Source organism: Lynx rufus, unplaced genomic scaffold (assembly GCF_022079265.1).
Source record: "Lynx rufus isolate CCGP_SWC_20201006 ecotype Redwood Valley unplaced genomic scaffold, mLynRuf1.p SCAF_15, whole genome shotgun sequence".
In the NCBI taxonomy this organism is placed as follows: Eukaryota; Metazoa; Chordata; class Mammalia; order Carnivora; family Felidae; genus Lynx; species Lynx rufus.
The window spans coordinates 5819240-5834992 of record NW_025814829.1 but is presented as its reverse complement, the minus strand read 5'-3'; positions in this window follow the sequence as shown (position 1 = coordinate 5834992).

The window sequence follows — 15753 nt, the reverse complement described above, 5'->3', positions numbered from 1 at the left end:
AATGTAAACATCGCATCAGGAGTGTTTGCCTTGTCAGGCCTCTTAAACAAATAAAGGTGATGGAGAAGTACAAACAGAACTGGACTGGAGCCTAAGAGATGGCCATCGGGTGGCTCCAGTAAATTCCTCTGCTGCTTCACCGCGGACTCCGTGATCATCACAGGCCACGCGTTTGAAATCAGAATATATTAGAAGGGATGCCTCCTGGAAAATCTCTTCGACGGAAGCGCACCCCAAATTCTGATTTGAGGACTTGGGGGGAGTTTGCCGGCCATTGGGAGCAAATATGTGCTGAAACGGGTACTGATTTCTCAGGATTATCGTCTTCAGAAAATATCTAGCGAACCACTTGGTTTTGAAAGGCACCACGTTCAGCATCATACGGCCAGCGTTTCATGGACCCATCCCTTTTGTCGGCAAAAGCTCACGTGTGATGGGCAGTCGGTTTCAGTTTGGCCCCCTTAGAATAAGACCACGACCCAAGCTATTAACAGATGGAAGAGTCGGTGGGCCGCACAAATCGGAGTATTCCAAGTTATTCTTAAAAATTTTTTTAATGTTTATTTTTGAGAGGCAGAGCGTGAGCCGGGGAGGGGCAGAGAGAGAGGGAGACACAGAAGCTGAAGCAGGTTCCAGGCTCTGAGCTGTCAGCACAGAGCCCGACGCGGGGCCCGAACCCAGGAACTGTGAGATCATGACGTGAGCCGAAGTTGGACGCTTAACGGACTGAGCCGCCCAGGCGCTCCCCCGCCCCCCAACTTATTCTTAGCTAGCCCCACTCCTTCGCTGTGCCTCCACGCAAATACATGGCTATTTGCAGAACCTTACAACCTTAGTTTGGAGGAGGGTGGAAGGGTTCCTTGCCCAAGCAGGCAAAACTTTCCTTGCACCCACGGGGAGAGAGGGCTGTGGTCTGAAGGAAGACCAGCCTCCTTGGCTTCCTCAAAGTCTTCCGTGATCCCTGTCAGTAGGGATTCACTTCATTCTTCTGGGATTAAAGTATTTCTTCTCTTTGACTTTAAAATGTAAACAGCTCTGGAAAGTGAGCCTATTAACCCCTGATTGACAAGAGTGGCCAGTTTAAAAGGAATCATCACAGAGGCTTGGATTTAGCTCTCAGCTTGCTACCTCCTGCTTGGGCATGACTTGAGAAAGTTCCTTCCCTTCTTTAGGGCTCAGTTTCTTCATCTGTAAAATGATTTTTTTTTTCCAGAGTATTTTGTGGAGTAGCAACCAGTACCGAATAGGGTGCTGCTGTTCTTAACTCAATGAGCCATTATTAGCTCAACTATTCTAACCATTCTGACAGAATGAGACAGCAAACAGGGGGGATTTGATGGCACAGGAGCGGTTCAGAGGAGAAAACTGGGCTTCAGCAGAGTTTCTCAAAGGGTATTCTGTGGACTGGTGATCTTTCTTTGTTAGGTGTTATTAAAAAGGGGCAGTGTGGCCAAATGCATTTGGGAAAGGGAGGTTAGATAAGTTTCTCTAATACAAGGCTTCTCAGAGCCTTCAGTAATGTGTCTTATAAATATCAAAGAGGGGAATTTAATATGTAAACATATTTAATCGTGAGTTTTCTCTCTTTGATATTTTCTTGACGATAAGTGTTCTTTAGAGTTCCCAGTTGGAAATTCCAGCCTAGAGCATCAGGTTTTGTTTGGAAAGTATAGGTTTTGTTTGGTGTCACAGGTTTGTTTGGCAGGTACAGGTTTTGTTTGGCGGTCCTCTGTGTCTGAGGGTCGTGAAGGAGATCTGAATCTAAGGTCGCAAGGTGCAGAGAAGGGGTAAGGATGGTCTGCCGAAAGCGAGGAGACGTGCCTAGGAGGTGGGAGAGAACTGAAAGCAAACACTATCATCTTAAGGGTTATAATGAAGGCAGCTCAGTGAGTATTTGAAAACTGGTCGGCAACACTTAGAAGCCACCCGTGGGGCTGCGCACTGCCATGGGAAAGAAATGCATGTGGGAAACACTGGGTTAAATAAGTTTTCTTTTAATTGCGAGACTTCTCACCGATGTGCGTTGTCGATCTCCAAGAAGCGCACACAAGCCCTTTTGGGCACAGTCAAGTGAGAAGCAAATCAGGACAGGGAGAGAAGGAAGCCAGGAGAGGAGGGGAAGGAAATGAGGCGAATGACCTGGGCATGGGGGAACACCTTGGGGCTCTTCTGAGACGTCGCCGCCATCATTTCCTCGGTCTGACTTCTCTGTGGGTGTGGGAGCTGTGCCCTATTCTCGCTCCAGACCAAGATGGGTGGAGGGTCCTTTGCATGCACTGGTCCGGTTCTGTGCTTCTGCCCAGGCACGGCCCCAGGACCTACAGAGAGCGTAGGGGGGAGAGAGCGAAAGGCCTTGGGTGTGGTAGGATCACCCTTCCTGACCCTCAGCTTTGTCAGTGTCGAGGATAATCTTTTGCTTCCTAAATATTGGCTGAATTAAATAGAATGTAGGTGGAATCTGAGAGGAAGACAGAGCCTTAGCCTTTTCCTCTCCATGCCTTGGAGCAGGATCATCTTTAGAGGTGTAAAATTATGTATGTAATATACCGTATGTTTCTCTTTAAAATTTTTTTTTTCTTTTTTTTTTTTTCCAACGTTTATTTATTTTTAAGACAGAGAGAGACAGAGCATGAACGGGGGAGGGGCAGAGAGAGAGGGAGACACAGAATCGGAAACAGGCTCCAGGCTCTGAGCCATCAGCCCAGAGCCCGACGCGGGGCCCGAACTCCCGGACCGCGAGATCGTGACCTGGCTGAAGTCGGACACTTAACCGACTGCGCCACCCAGGCGCCCCCGTATGTTTCTCTTTAAATGAGAAACATGGAGATTTATGAGACAACACTAAGAATAATATTAATGATGACCAGCACGTCGCCTTGTTTTAGTAACAGAGGCAAGTGTGGTACAACTTAAAGTCCATCTACCATCGTCCTGTGCCATGAGTTTAGTTCCTCTTTACCTTCATTTCTAACAACTTTCCAGTGGGCAGAAATCCCAAGCCCTTCCTACCCAGATACTCCTGCCTCTCTTAACAGTTCATGTAGCATATGTCATCTGAGGAATCCTTTGACAAAGCAGCAATGCTTTTCAAATATAAACTTGAATATTTAAACAAAATTTAAAAAATTTCTTAATGTTTATTCATTTTTGAGAGGAAGAGAGAGACAGAGCACGAGCGGGGGAGGAGTAGAGAGAGAGGGAGGGAGACACAGAATCCCAAGCAGGCTCCAGGCTCCGAGCTGTCAGCACAGAGCCCGACGTGGGGCTCGAACCCACGAACCGCGAGATCAAGACCTGAGCTGAAGTTGGCCACTTAACCGACTGAGCCACCCAGGCACCCCTAAGTTTTAATACTGATAAAGGGCTTTTTACATGCCTGTGACCACAGGGGAGGGTAGAACTCGAGTTGGGTTGAGTTGAGGATTTGTAGTGAGTTGGAGGCCCCTGGGTCACTGTGTCTTGAAGCACCCAGTACGTGCTCAGGATGGCTGCACCCAGGGTACAGTGAGCGGCCTTCAGAAAGGGCAAGGTTTTTTAACAGGGCTACGGACAGAATTGTGTCCTAAAATTCATGTGTCGAAGCCCTCGCTCCATAAATGACTGTATTTGGAGATAGGGTTTATCGGGAGGTGATTAAGGCTCAATAAGGTCATCAGGGCGGGGTCCTGACCCAATAGAATCAGGATCCTCTCTCTCTCTTTCCGGGCCAGGTGAGGACCCAGCGAGAAGGCAGACATCTGTGTGCACAGGAAGAGAGCCCACATCAGGAACCAAATTGTCTGGCATCTTGATCTTGGACTTTCAGCCTCCTTCTGTTGTTTAAGCCCCCCAGTCTGTGGTATTTCGTTTTGGCAGCCTGAGCTGACCAACACGAGCAGAAAAGCTGCAGTTGGCTTCTGAATTTTGCCTTGAATTTGGCATTATCACTTCCAAGGGAGCTTTGTCTTATCCATGCTGGTCCTGAATGACAATAGGAAGAATGGGGCCCCTTTTTGCTTGGCCTCTTCTCAAATTCTTTCTCCTGCTTTTCTTATTTAAGAAGACACAGCTCCAGGGCCGCCTGGGTGGCTCAGTCCTTTAAGCGTCTGACTTCAGCTCGGGTCATGATCTCATGGTTCCTGAGTTCGAGCCCCGCGTCGGGCTCTGTGCTGACAGCTCGGAGCCTGGAGCTTGCTTCAGATTCTGTCTGTCTGTCTGTCTCTCTCTCTCTCTCTCCTGCCCCTCCCCTGCTCGTGCTCTGTCTCTCTCTCTTTCAAAATTAAATAAACATAAAAAAAATTAAAAAAAAAAAGACACAGCTCCATAGACATATGTCCTTTTGGGGTGTAAGAGGGGAGCTCTCTCTCTCCATCTGTTTCCTCTCTGTCCCTGCTCCACTTCTCCACTATTTTCCATTACATTCAACCACCATATCTCGGGCCTATTGTTGAGGTTCCAGGGACACACCGATGCTTTGATGTATGGGTAACATGTCGTGTTTTTAGAATGGCAACGAGAAAATATGTGCTGGGGCCTTTCCCCCACAAATGGCAAACTACCCATACTTCCTAGCAGGAAGCCCTGGCCCATGCCGTGGTTTAAGACTCAGGAAGGACATCTGTGATGAGAGAGCTCAAAAAAAAGCAGATGGTTGTTTGAGTTGCTAGGAAACGGAGTTGATTATGTATTTGGAAAAAAATACAGAGTATATTGATATATGTAGATACACTCAGCTAATTTTGATTCTTCTTAAAAAAAATTCTTTTTAAATGTTTGTTTATTTCTGCGAGAAAGAGAGAGACAGAGCACAAGCGGGGGAGGGGTAGAGCAAGAGAGGGAGACACAGAATCCGAAGCAGGCTCCAGGCTCCGAGCCGTCAGCGCAGAGCCCTAGGTGGGGCTCGAACCCACAGACCATGAGATCATGACCTGAGCCAAAGTCGGACGTTTAAACCTACTGAGCCACCCAGGTGCCCCTGCTCAGCTAATTTTCTAGAAAATTCGTTAATTCATGGCAGTGAGCCTACACCCTGCTGTGCCACTTGAATAAATAATTGAGTTTGCTGGTTTCTCGTGATTGCTTGTCTCTTCTCAGGTCCCCTGTTCACCTCGTGCTCAGTCAGGGAATAGCCCGAGTGACAGCTGAAGAGCTGAGCCATGAGAGAATTGTCAAAATTCCCATAGATTAAGAACCATTTTTGTATGGGGGTGGGCATAAAGAAATCAAAGATGGCACTAAGTGCCTCCTTGGTCCTCATACATGGCCAGTCAGGGTCCAAACGGCTTATTTTTAACAGCACAAACTGCTGACTGTCTCCAGAGAATTCGAGTTTTCGCTGGAATGCTCAGGAGCAGGGCTGAGGGCAGGGGCGGGAGAGAGGAAAACTTGATGTCCCTGGCAGCTGGGCCACCACACCGATTTAGATTTTGGAAGCCTCGCAGCAATTAGCAGATCACCGTGCCATCTGTAGGCACTAATTGACTGGCCTGGCCACCTGCTGCAGAGGGCTGGCTTCATTTGACAAGTGGCAAACGAGATTAGAAGGTCAGATGGCAGCAAAGACCGCTTCGAGCTTCCCGGACACGGAGTGCCTGCGACGCGCCAGCCGTTGTGGGCCGATTTCGTCTAAGCTTTGTACCGAGGATCCGCGTCATTAAAGCGTTATGTAGCAATACAGGCTATTACCTTTCCCACTTTCAGATGAGAAAACCGGATCCCCAAGTGACTTGCCCACGGCTGTATGGCCTCCGGGCAACAAAGCTGGGGTAAATGCATCGGTCTGCCCTTTGGGACTCTGCCAATTTGCCAATGTAAGAAAGGTGAAGAGCCTTTCCTTTCACGGGGCGCAGAATTAATGGAAGCCCTGTGTTTCTTATTTTGTGAGGTGGGAGGTCCGGAGGGAAACAAGACACACTTCAACAAGTGCAAGAACATTTACAGACAAAAAAACACAACAACAACAAACTCCTATAAACCTAGGATGATAATAGAATCTTTGGGTCTTGGGGACTAAAGGCCACGGGGTCACACCCAATAGACTTAAATTCCGTGAAGTCAGGGACTTCGTTTTATTCGCCGCTATAAAACGGTGCCAGGCACACAGCAGATGTTCAAAAATTAATTAAAAAATGAATGAGTATGTGAATATGTATGCATCTCCTGGCTGATTTTCCAGTCTCTTCTCTAGCATTTCATTTCCTTGACTATCATTTACTGCCACGTACTGAACTAGGGCTCAGCCTGTCCGTGTTTGCGGTACCTTTTGAAATACTAGAGTATTTGGCTATGCGCTTGAAAGGATTACGTGTTTTAAAGCCACACTCAACAAGTTAGTAATAATTAGTACACAATTACTACTATAGCACAAGCGCAACAAAAACTCACAGTGTCTGAATAAACATCCACGGTTTCTGGATGATTCACTTACTCTCTGTGCAGGCATTCACGGTGACGCACTTTTCTGGTATAGCTCATCTTCCATTACGGACGCCAAAGAAGCCAGGCACTTGCGTTCCCAGACTCTTTGGCTGCTAGGGTAGGGCCATGTGATTCAACGTTGGCAATGGGCCTTGAGGAACATGCAACTCTAAGAAAGGAGACCCACTGGAAATTCTTTGCTGAACATCATCATGTCTACCTGTGACGACTGGAACTCTGGTAATCGTTTTGCATCCTAGGGGACACATACCTGAGGACTAAGTTGATGGGCTTTGGTCTGATGATTGGAGAGATGGAGGAGTCTGGGATTTAATGATGTAATTGAGTTGCTGGACCAACTTTGTACCACCTTCCTCGAGACTTCTTGTCCTGCAACGTAATAAATGTTCTTACGTGTTACCCACTTTAGTTGGGTATCGTGTTATTAGCAGATAAAAGTATCCCCGAGTACTTTTGTTGCTCAGCTAGAAATACCTGTGACCCAGTGGCATATTCTTGCATTTTTTACATTTTCTCGTAAGGTGCGAGTTTTCTTTGGTGGAAGATTGGCATTATCCCCTGCTCCAGGCAATATTGTCTCCTCACTCAACTCATTGATTTAGCTGAGGAACCCAGCTGTATACAGGGTGGCAAACATTCCTTTCAAGCATTGTTTACCGTTTGGCAGTATAGTCGGGAAATGCTTTGGGTATATCCGTGTGCCATGGCTGACTGGTTGGGAAACACCACTGTGTTGAAATGTTCTGCCCCCGTTGGTTCCATTTTCTTTGGTGGCTGGAGAATAATTTACTGATCTTTCCATCCCCAGGGTGTCGCCACTGTGTAAACATAATAACGGTTAATATATATTGAGTGCTTATTTTTGTGTTGGGCATGGTTTTAATCATTTTGAATGTATTAACTCATTTAATTTAAAAATATCCAAAGGGATGCTGACTCAGGATATGAACCGGGCAGGATGGCTCAGAGCTCATTCTTGAATCCATTACGCTCCACTTTTTTTTTTTTTTTAAAGCTTATTTATTTATTTCGAGAGAGACAGAGACAGTGTGAGCGGGAGAGGAGCAGAGAGAGAGGGAGACAGAGACTCCCAAGCAGGCTTCACATTGTCAACACGGAGCCCGATGCGGGGCTCAAACTCACCGAACCACGAGATCATGACCTGTGCCGAAACCAAGAGTCGGACGCTTAACGGATTGAGCCACCCAGTCACCCCTGCCCTCCACTCTTCACCAACAAAAGCTTCCAAATAAATGTATGCTGAATTAACAGTACTGCAGTGGCCCCTTGACATCGTGTCCTCCGTGTAATGCGCACTTGGTAAATATTTGTTGTATGTGGTCCAGCCTCTGCTTAATTACTCAGGGTAAACCAGGGAAGAGTCTCTGGAGAGGCTGGGCTTCGAGCAGGGCTCTGAAGGAGACAGCTGCTCCTGGGCACAGTACAGCCATTTCCTTTGGGGTCACCTGCTCAGGTTCAGCCCAGGGCCCTGACTCAGCAGGCGACAATATCCGTGTGGCAGACCATGGGGGAATAAGTGGCGACTTTAGCCTAATGCCTGGAAAAGAATCTCTTTGGCAAATCTAAATTCTCCGCTGGCAGCCTGAGTGGCAGGCGGGAAGAGTGGGGTGCTGCTCCCTGTTGCTTAGCATTGGGATTTCCCTGAGGTTGACTGAAGTCTGCTCTCGCCTTTTCTGCACACGCCCGAAGGCTGGGAGAGAGCTGTGGGAGAGCTTCTCTCCTGGCGTACCCCACTCATAGCATCACGGGGGACAGTGGCAGGGATTGTGTGTTCAGGGTCCAGCAACACGAGGGTACGGTTCGGGATGGGGAAGCAGTTAGCTCATCGTACTACATTTTGTGGCATTTATCGAATGCCATCTAGATTACATATGGAGATAATATATTATGGATATGAGATATATTTATATTATAGATATATAGATATATATATCTCATATAGATATGAGATATAGATAACATATCTATATAATTATAATCTATATCTGTAATACATACATATTTATAATCTACACTGCGTATCTGTAATCTAATCTAATCTAATCTATATCTGTATAGAGAGAATGTAAAAAATGTATTATATATTATATGTTGGTGTATATATATTTAGTTGAGGAGCTTTGTTAGAAATGGAGATGGGAGGTCTCACAAAGGTAAATGGCTGACTGAGAAAACCCGGGGCCGCTATAATAATGAGGTTTGTTCCTGCCTACCCCTCTTGCCCCTGCCTGAGAAGTAGAAGTTGGCTTGCAACCTCTCATTTTTGTCCTTGGAGGGTGGGGGCAGACCAGCTGTCATGTGGCACAAGTCAACAGGACGCCTCTTCTATGGCTTGAACATGGGCCTGCGTCAGCCCCCAAGGGTCCTCTCACTCACTGTCCATTTATCATGACCTCCTCAGTCCTGAGCAGCTGTGATAGGCTTTCTATTTTATACATTGCTGGAATGATTTAGCACCTCTGAAATATGTGACAGTGGATTTAGCCATAGGCAATAACCACCCGAGCCGGTAAGTGACTGCACTCAGAGCGCTCGCGTGGAGGGAGCTGTTTTCCCAGCACCCATGGGACATTTCTATTTCCAACCCCCAGCCCAGTCCACCTGCCCCCGGGGACCGTGTGGGCACAGGTGATTCCAGGTGCTGACCAGCAGCCCTCCTCGTGGCCCTCCCCGCCCGGCTATTGTTTCCCCACCGTGTGACCACAGCCTCTTGCTGTCTAGCCCTGATAACAGGACCATAAATCTCCCTTCTGGCTTCAGCCTGACACCTGAAACCTCAGCCCGGGCCTGATGTGAGAAAACAAGATAAGACTTCAGGACGGGGTATTTTCAAGTTCTCCAAGGAAGCAGGGGAATCGTGGTAGGTTATGGGTAGAGATAGCATTCCTCGAGGCGCTGTCTGCCCGGCCAAGTAAATCTCCTCGAGTGAGATGGATGGTGTTACCTGTTGATAGCATCTACCTGCTGGCCCCGCATCAGATTTCTAAACTTGTCGACAGTTCTGTGGGTGCCCCTCCCTGCAATAACATAACGGGCTTTGGCAGAATCAGAGGGGAACAAACGTGGGGTTGTTCTGGCCCGGCAGAGAGCTGGGGATTGATGGTTTGCCACCACTTGCAAGATGCAGTCCCCGTGTCTTCATGTAGCTTTCAAGGCTCCCTATCATCTGGTCCCTTCCTACCTCGTCCAGAGGAAAAGCTTCTAGCAGTGAGCACTCTTCTTCCTGGTGTTTGCTGCCTCTGATGGCTGAGCTATTCGGGCAGAGACTGACTACTTTTCAGGGTATCACTGAGAATTCACATACGAAAAAGGGGACATTGTTTGGGGCACTTGGGTGGCTCAGTTGGTTGAGTGTCCCGTTCTTGGTTTCTGCTCAGGTCACGGTCTCACAGTTTGTGATTTTGAGCCCGCCGTCGGGCTGTGCGCTGACAGCGTGGAGCCTGCTTGGGATTCTGTCTCCCTGTCTCTCTCTGTCTCTCCTTCTCGCTCTCTATCTCTGTCTCTCAAAGATAAATATGCAAATATATATATATATATATATATATATATATATATACATACGTATATATGGGGTTGTTGAACTGGATCCCTTGTATGAAGCCCTTTCCTCATGAGATTCTATGACTTAATCTTATGCTGTATGACTCCGGAGGCCTTCCTAAGCCCTTCTCAACGGGGGTTCAGTAAGAGAATTCTGCCGTGATGTGGAAGGCATCCATTTTATGTAACGATCCAACTTCTTTCCAGTGCGGCTGAAATAGAACTAATTATGTACTATCCTTGTGAGAGAGAAAATAGTCATCCCAAACACTTTTTGTGTCCTATGGTTCATAGGGGAAAGCCTGATTGAGGATACCATGGTCTTTAAGGGAAAAGGCAAAACCCTACTTAGAAGGAGGGATTTTTACCAAGGACAGAACTGCTTGTAAGGCGTTATGGGGTGAGTGGACAGAGTCAAACTAGTTTTAGGCTGTAGATGATCTCATTCCCTGAAACACAAGCGTGTAGTTGTATAGCATGATTTGGTGATCTTGGTCAGTGACAAAGTGTGGCCAATAGGGCCACAGGTCTCACAGTAGGCTTGGTAACTGATGATGTCTGTCAGATAGGGATATAACCCACAAAGGTTTCCTAAACTCCAGGTCCCGTCGTCTTCTCAGGTTAATGCTTAATACTTCTTGTTCTCGCTGCTGGTCATGACAAATGGTATGATGAGCTTTAGAGAGGGAAGCCCATGGAGTGCCTCCCAGCAGGACGGCCCTTGAAGTAATTTTGATGTCTTCATCTCAGTTAGGTTCAGCCCACAAAAATAGTGTCAAAGGGGAGCACACCCAGAATGCACTGGGAGATCACGATAAACCCTCCTGATGCTTTGCAGCTGGGCCCATCATCTGCGCATTTCACAATAAAATTTTATGGTGCGTCCAGACACCCAGCTGCTTGTGTTCATGGGGACAGCATTTCCTCTGCTACACCATTCAGATCTGTCCCACCTGGGACTCCTTTCCCTTTTCCATCGACCTCTTTCAAATGACAATGAAACTTCATTATCACACAGCTCCTGGGACAGAATTTGAGGAATGCCGTATCCAGAAAAATGTTCTATAGAGGCAACTTCATTTTATTGGACACAGAGAAACTATTCCGTGGTCCCCAAGAAGCTATAGGGCTGTTCCAAACTTTTGGGAAACATTTTAGAAAGGGCCCCCTCCAAAAACCCCTAACCCTCTTCCAGGGGGCAGAGCCCCCGAATTCTCGTGCACTCTGCGGCATCGGGGTTAAAAGAATGGGCTTTGAAATAAAGCACATCTGGCTCCATACCTCAGCTCACTGCTTATTACGAACTTGGTTTCCTCACTTGTAGGGTGGAAATAACTCTACAAACCTCCGGGATTAGAACTGGCTGAGACACGGCATGTGAGGTGCCCAGGCTGTGCTGGGCAAACGTCGATGTTCAGTACATTGTACCTGTTGTCATCACACACTGGATGATGACACTGCGTTCCAGGCATCTAACACTAAAGGGGATCTAGTCCAACTTTCTGCCTAATACAGAAGAGCCCTTCCTGGTGAAGAATTCTCAAGGCGAAGGGTTTACATTTTTGCATTGGGAGCATTGTCAGTGCATTAATTCAGCCGTGCAAGTCCTGCCCACATTCAGGACATTGTGCTAATTCTAAGAGCTGCTATTTCCTGGGATTTCCGTTTAATAGCCTTCCTTCCCCTGCAGAGATGGAGAGGTGTAGTCCCCCCAGCCCATTTTTGGATTTGTTACATTTTCAAGGTGCACATGAATATTATCTTCTTGTAAAAGCTAAAATATTACACTTCAGACCGTACTCTGTCCTGCTCAGCACCCTCGGCTTCTCTGCTCCTCTCTCTCCTTCTCTGACTTCAACCCTAAGGTGACCATGGTCAGTAGACTGATGTGGACCTTTCCACACATTTCCCGATCGATTTACATTCTAGGGTTGTTGTATTTATAGAAAAGATTTAGGTTGTGTAGTGTGTTTTTGTGTGTGCGTGCGCGCACACACACACACACACACACGGATATATGCTTTAAGCAAATGGGCTCCTACTGTGTTATTTATATTCATTTTTTAAAGACCTAACATGTCTTAGAGACCTCCTCGTGCTAGTACAAACAAGTTAACTGCACTCCAACTGCTGCGTGCAACAAATATTATTTAGTATGGCTCTATCAGCTTATTTTGCCCTTCACCTCTTGTTGGGCATTTTGTTCATTTCCAGGTTTTCAGTTAACATCCTTGTGCACGCTTTATTACTCATTAGCTTATTCACACATGTGTTTTCCGAGGGAGAATTAGAATACTAGCTTATAGGGTAAGATCATTTAAAATTCTAAGGGATGCTGCCCAATTGTTTGCCAAAGTTGCTTCACCAATTCGACTCCCGTTTCTGTTTTTCCGTATTTAAAGGGAGCATAGCTTGCAAAAGAGGTCTTGAATCAAGCCACGCAGAAGTTAGTCAGTGTGTCCTCAATCACAGGCCACGCCCGTTGACAATTACTCTCCGTGTACTGACTGGTTGTCAGGGGATTGGCTGACAAAGGTGTGATTCGCTTACTGCGACAGGAATGGAGAAGATACGAGAAATAAAATCCTTCCTCAGCTCCAGACTGCCTGAACCCACAGCGCCCCCCAGGTTGGCAATTGGGTTTTGGTGACTCAGTGCATGAACAGGATGGGTGAGTATATGGCTTGGAAAACCGTGGGACGTTGGGTCTCCCCCCAGCCTCCCCGGCTCTAGCTCTGCCTTGGAACTCCCAGAAGCTGTGAGGACGGTGTGGAGAGAAGCCAGTCATCGCGACTTTCATTGATTAAACAAACACAGGCCCAGAAACCAAATGTCAGAGTACCAGAAAGATCTGTCAGTTTTGCCCAGGATGGGAAACCAGTTAGGGTAAACCTCTTTCCTAGAGCACGGATTCTTTTACCAAATGTGCAGACTCATTCTTACCTCCCTTTGCCCGTTCTTCTGGCACAGCTCGGGAATTGTAAAATCCTGACATGCTTGAAACTGGGCTTCTCCTCCTTTCTACTCATGAAGTGCTTATCAAGCATCTGCTGTGTTCCAGGTACTGTGATCAGTGCTGGGAGATCAGCGGTGATCGATCTATATTCCAGCTCTCGCGGAGCTTGCAGTCTGATGGGGAAGAGGCAGGTACTGGGGTCTGGGTGATGCAGTGCCATGTGACATGGATGGTGGATAAGAGAGGTGCTTCTCCAAGGATGTGGGAGGTCACTGTTTCCTGTCCCTGAGGGCCTGGCTGATTTGGGCATTTCTTTCTTTCTTTTTTTTTTAAATGTTTATTTATTTTTGAGAGAGAGAGTGCGAGGGGCGGGAGGGACAGAGAGAGAGGGAGACACAGAATCCGAAGCAGCAGGCTCTGAGCTGTCAGCCCAGAACCCCACGCGGGGCTCGAACTCACGAACTGCGAGATCATGACCTGAGAAGTCAGACGCTCAACCGACTGAGCCACCCAGGCGCCCCTCATTTGGCTATTTCTATCCCGTGTTTCTAAGAAGTCAATGGAGCTGAATCTTGTCAGTCCAGACCCAGCAGGGCATTGAGACTTAGAGACGGAGATGGAAGGGTTAGGAAAAGATTCACTCCTCCTACCAGCAAACAGTCAGTGACACCATCTCACTTGGAGTCTGGCCAGAAGATACCGCATGGGGGGTCTGAAAGCCATCATGGCACTTCGACACTGGGGAGACCCAAAGGGCATTTCTGGTTAGGGCAAGATCCAGAGGGACCCCAGAGTTGCCATTTAAGGGAAATTTCCTGCACGGTCACATCCTTGTTGGAGATGCAGTCTCCCTTGAAAAAGTTATAACCCCTCCTAGGTCAGAGCAGGAGTTCTAGGATTCTCCTGCCAATACTGGGAGTGACCATGCACTGCTCAGGGTGGCAAAGCTGAACCCAGGAAGGTCCCTGTGCCCCCACATGGGCAGGATGAGTAGTCACGCCAACTTTGGTAGCTATAAACGTTAGATCGAATGCAGAATGTTGGGTCACCTTCCCCTTAGCGTCGATTTCTTTCCCCAAAGTTCTCATATGTCTAGGTTTGCTTTTGCACATCTTGCTGAAATGATGAAAACCCAGAATTGTGAGTCACTCAAGCTGGGGATAATTAGAAAAAGTTAGGAGACTTGTTTTAGGGACTAGAAAAGAGACGTCATGCCAGAGACAGAGCAGGAGAGAGAGGCTCAGGAGGGGGACTTTGGCATGATGTAGTCTGCAAGGGAGTCTTTACACCCGTGTGTGTGTGTGTGTGTGTGTGTGTGTGTGTGTGTGTAGGGGGGAGAAGGAGGTGGGGAGTTAAAGGCGTCAGAACAGAGAGCTGAGCACATTATTTAGATAAAGTTTGGTGAAAGCTTTTTCTGTCTCGAGCTGCAAGGTTCCCATGTTTCTTCTGGAGCCGGGCAGAACAATCTGGAACCATAAAACCAGATAGCATTGGACAGTCGGGGGAAGGACTCGATGCGGGGTATGTGCCTGTTGGTACGGGACTCACTCAGAACAAAGCAAACGCATCTGCAAGCATCTCATTGAAATGCTGAGAAAAGCAGCCCAGGACAAGGATGTGGTGCCCGGGAGCTCAACCAGGGGCGGTTTCTCCCCTGGGGATGTTTGGGAATGTCTGGAGACATGTTTGGTTGTCACCACTGAGGCGAGAAGTCCCGGTATTTGGCCAGATATGCACAGGACAGCCCCCACCCCCGTAAGAATGATGTGACCTGAAATGCTAATAGGGCGGAGCTGGGGACACCATGGCCTTGAGAAAGGGATGGCAAATATTTAATTTTGTGGTGCTAATGATTACTGGGAAACATTTAAAAATTTAAATTGTGTAGTTACTTTGCTGTGAAAAATATTTAGGAACATTTTTTTTTTTTTTTAATTTTTGGGTTCTTTTGGAACCTCTGTCTTCCGGCACTATATTCCTAATAGAATCTTCAGTTCTTCAATTCACATCCCATGGGGCTTTCAAGAATTTATTTATTTATTTAAAAAAAAATTTTTTTTAACGTTTATTTATATTTGAGACAGAGAGAGACAGAGCATGAACGGGGGAGGGTCAGAGAGAGAGGGAGACACAGAATCTGAAACAGGCTCCAGGCTCTGAGCGGTCAGCACAGAGCCCAACGCGGGGCTCGAACTCACAGACCGCGAGATCATGACCTGAGCCGAAGTTGGACGCTCAACCGACTGAGCCACCCAGGCGCCCCGGGGCTTTCAAGAATTTAATTCTTGCACTTGATGAAGGACTACTGTGTAACAGCTATCGATTAATGTATGCAAACTATTCTGTCTGGAACACTGGTCAGAGTTCGGGAGAGAGTGTCTACCCATCCATCCAGCGAAAGGTTTTTCCTGGAAATTCAGGGTGCCATTATTTTATATAATTACAAAATAATCAGATTTGTCTTGTGCCAGGGCTGTGACTATGTGAAGCCAAGGATGTGTAGGTATTAAGGCTCTGAGAAAAGATTTTCTTGTAGGTCACTTCCCACCTCCTCCCATGTTTTAGATGAAAAATTTCTAAACATAGGTTGAGAGAATTTTACATTGAATTGGTGCCACCAAGATTATACAATTCACTTGTGCTGTATTTGTTTACACATATGAACCCACTTCTCCATGTCTCCACCCATCCATAAATCTACTTCCTATTTTGGTACATTTCAAAGTAGTACATTTCATTAGTTCACGCTACTCCTAAATGCTTTACTGTATGTTCATTAACTAGAATGCAGTGTTTGTTTAGGGTCTTTTTTTAAAGTG